Source organism: Scomber scombrus, chromosome 13 (assembly GCF_963691925.1).
Source record: "Scomber scombrus chromosome 13, fScoSco1.1, whole genome shotgun sequence".
NCBI lineage: Eukaryota > Metazoa > Chordata > Actinopteri > Scombriformes > Scombridae > Scomber > Scomber scombrus.
This window is the reverse complement of record NC_084982.1, coordinates 25,892,200-25,896,455: the sequence shown is the minus strand read 5'-3', so window position 1 is coordinate 25,896,455 and position 4,256 is coordinate 25,892,200.

Genomic DNA, 4,256 nt, shown 5'->3' with positions numbered 1-4,256 from the left:
TCGCTGCCGCTTCTTCTTCGTGGTTGTTTTTTTTTCTGGTGATTGGTTTGGTGACGCAGTTCATACCGCCACCTGCTGGATTTCTGTTGTTGACCATTAAATTAATAGTTAAAGGTTACTGTAAATGAATACATATAAATAATACAAAATATTTCTGGTAAATATGTGTCTCTGAAGCAATTAATTAAACTGTTATTTCTTCTTTCATTGATCATAAATTATTATACATTATGGACTCTATTACGTACAAAGATATAAAACATTATATTCATGTTAAATATCATAATCTTATGCAAATCTATGATTTTTACTATAATTATTCATATTCGTATTCTTATTATTGTTGTTGTTGTTGTTATTATTATTATTATTATTATTATTATTATTATTATTATTATTATTATTATTATTGTTATTGTTATTGTTATTGTTATTGTTATTGTTATTATAATTCTTATTATTTTGTAGTAGTAGTAGTAGTAGTATGTTTAGATATTCATTTGGTCTGTGTCTCCAGCAGCATTTCATTGAGAACCAATACCTTGCGTCATTAGAAATTGATACAATTCAAAAGTTTAAACAAAACGTGTGTATAGTTTTTTTTTCTTTTTTTTGTTTTATTTTTCTCCTTCATTCATCTCTTCCTCTCTTGTCCTTCCATTGTTCTTTTCTTCACTCTTTTAATGCTTGAATTGTCTTACTTGGAAATTATTCCAGTCTTATTCTTTCTTTTCTCTAACTAACTATATTTAATGACCCTAAGATATATTCATTAAGTCTCTTTTTTTGTGCGTGAGTCTATGCTGTGGAGCCATTAGGAGGAGCAGCCTGTGTACAATTCAGAGCAACTCATGCTTTTTTGCACTACATGTGAGTACACACAAAGACAAACCTTTACTATATACCTGGATTTACAGAAAAAACACGCTCTCTCTAATGTTTGTTCTTTGGCACAAACACCTCAATATTAACCAAAATGTACTTTTTGTGGGTCAAGGACAAAATGTTGATGCTTTTAGGTCTGAGGCTACAATTTCTTTAAAGTCCCACTTCACTAAAAAGTGTGTTTTTGTTTCTTCAGTTAGACTTTTTGTACTCTTCACTTTTCACAGAATGGGCATTAGGACCATTAAAAAAACCCCACCATGCTACTTAATAACAGCCATATCTATTAAATGTAATGTTCAAAGGCGACCAAATTCGGCAAAGTTGTCTGAAGTAGTCTGTAACCTGTAGGTGGCACTACATGATTTCAAAAGTTTGCCATTGGAGCAGCAGCTGTTGTTTCCTTGTTACATGTCTGCCAGGAAAATGAAGTGAGATTTTTTTTAAACCATCTTTATAATGATTTGGTAACTCTTCATCTGATCACAGAATCAAACAAACGTAAACTATTTTACTAGTATACATTCTTTCATTGTTTCTGACTTATTGACTAAACTTGATGTTTTGTTTTCTTGAAGTGATTAAATGTTAAAATCTTTGGACTTGAATTTTGAAGCTTTGAAATCAGTCTTTCAATAATCTCTCGTTTCAGTTGCAGGTCAAAAGCTGAGCTTCAAAATCAGATGCTCCAGGTTTTATGGTGGTTTTCAACATCTTCAAACATCCTCATTTTATCCAGATAATGTCACTTTGCTGGCTCTATAGTAGCGTGTACCTCTTTGTAACTGATGTTATTGTTTTCTTTAATGCCTAAATACCAGTGGACTATAGTGGCTGATATGAAACACATCAGTGATTTACACAAATAACCAAAACAGAGTCATTACATTCCTGCCACCCCCGGATGATGAGATCTGGTAATTAAACTGATTATTAACTGTCTCTGTTTCAGTGGCATCAAAGACAGTTATGGAAACTAAACAGAGCTGTTGTATGAAAGCATCTGTTGTTGTTGGTTTTTTTTAGTACATTAGTACAACTTTTGGGTGTTTTTCAGTAATACTTTTTTTGTTTGTTCTTTTCCATTGGATAGTCAGAGATGTGATTCTATGTGATGTTACATGTGTCTGTAGTTACTGTAAACTTTTCTTCACAGGAAAGGATAATTAAAGTATCTATCTATCTATCTATCTATCTATCTATCTATCTATCTATCTATCTATCTATCTATCTATCTATCTATCTATCTATCTATCTATCTGTCTGTCTGTCTGTCTGTCTGTCTGTCTGTCCGTCCGTCCGTCCGTCCGTCCGTCCGTCCGTCCATCCATCCATCCATCCATCCATCCATCCATCTATCTATCTATCTATCTATCTATCTATCTATCTATCTATCTATCTATCTATCTATCTATCTATCTATCTATCTATCTATCTATCCTCATAGAAGTACCTTACAGTTGAAAACTAAGTCAACTCAGCTAAAAAGAAGAAAATAATGTATGAGTTCAATTAAGACCTGTTTCATTTTGTTGCTGTTTTATTGACTTGGCTTCATTTCCAGTCCAGAGGATTCAGATCTATCAAGTCTATTCTTTCTCTACTAAAGCAGCTTCACGTCTGATCGTTCATGAACCAAACCAATCATTCACATTCAGAGTCAGCTCTCATATATCTGATCGCCTGAAAGATCTTTCATTTAAAAAAAATGCATATTCTGAAAAGTACATTTGATACAACAGAACATTTATTTGACATTTCACTAAATACGATCTGCACTCTACAAACCCCAAAGCCTCAAAGACTCTCAGTATACTGTGCAAACATTTAAGGCACTTAGGTGATTAGATTATTAGATCCGATAATGCTTCACCATCAGAGAGGAGTCTGATCGGCGCGCAGGTGGTCGAGTGGTTGGAGCGACCACGCGACCGACCCCCGTTCGAATCCCGATCGGAGGTCCTTTGCTGCATATCACACCCCCATCTCTCTCCGATGTTTCCTGTCAGTCTACTGATAAATAAAGGCGTCTACGCCAACAAAATCTTAGAAAAAAAGAGAGGAGTCTGATAAATCTCAAGTTTATTCTTCAGGATGACAACGAGCCCAAACATCCAGCCAGAGTTCTGAAGGGCATGAATAAAATTGCAACGTCCTTTAGTGCATTGTTCGGTATGGTGGTGACTTTTGGATAGAAACTGTTCATAAGTCTGTTGGTGCGTGCTCTGATTTGTCTGTAGTCTTCCTGAGGACAGCAGGTCAAACAGGTAATGGACACGTTGTGATGGAAGTAGGAAAAAAAATGTTGGAAATCGAGCCTTCAGAGCAGTCTGAAGTCGGTGCTTTTACTTACTTTAATCTCATTATTTGACACTTTTGGCTTTAATAAGAACATATGAGTCTGAAACATTATAACTTAAAATAAGGAAAAACCATAATTCGTCTCCTTTAGTATTAATGTTTGCTAAATTGAATGCTTTATTCTCAATTCACCAATAGGCTCTTTAAATAGCTTTTTTTAAACGTCAAGAAACAATTTTACAGAAAGAGAGAGTCATGTTTTCTGTTATGCATGTTTTGTCCTCTTCCTATATGACACACAAATTAAAGTCAGCGTACCTGTGTTTGTTGTGTGTGTGTGTGTGTGTGTGTGTGTGTGTGTGTGTGTGTGTGTGTGTGTGTGTGTGTGTGTGTGTGTGTGTGTGTGTGTGTGTGTGTGTGTGGTGACAGTGATTGAATGGACACATTTCCAGGTAACCCGAGTACAGCCCCTGAGCACTGAGAGTAAATGAGATCACTTCCTGAACTGACAGGCACATAAAAAACGAAAGTCAAAGAGGGAAACAAGTGCACATGGTAAATGAGACTGACGAGAAAGCAGCGCAGAGACAGCAAACAGGTAAATTAATAAGTAAACAAATCTAATTAATTATTGTAAAGGGGACAAATATATATACATTAAAAAATGTACAGCTAAAATAAGACAGGTTTTTTGTCACTTCAAGAATAACAAAGTGTGATAACAGGCTGCTTTATGTATGTGTGTTTGAGGGTGGCAGTGGTAGTGGTGCTGGTGGGGGGTATTCAGGTATTTCTCATATTGTTAGGATGTAAATCTGTTTACAGGCACGTTATGGGGACTTGTATTACGTATAGAGACCAAAAGCAAGCCTCTTTAATTATTAATTTTAGAGAAAAAATTCCTTTAAAGTTAAGGAAAGATTAGGGTTATTTTAAGATCAGGATTAGGCAAGTAGATTAGGATACGTCTCAAAGTCTCAAAGTCTCAAAGAAATTAATGTAAGTCAATTTAAAGTTCTGTGAAGTGATGGAAACGTGTGTGTGTGTGTGTGTGCGTGCGTGCGTGCAGG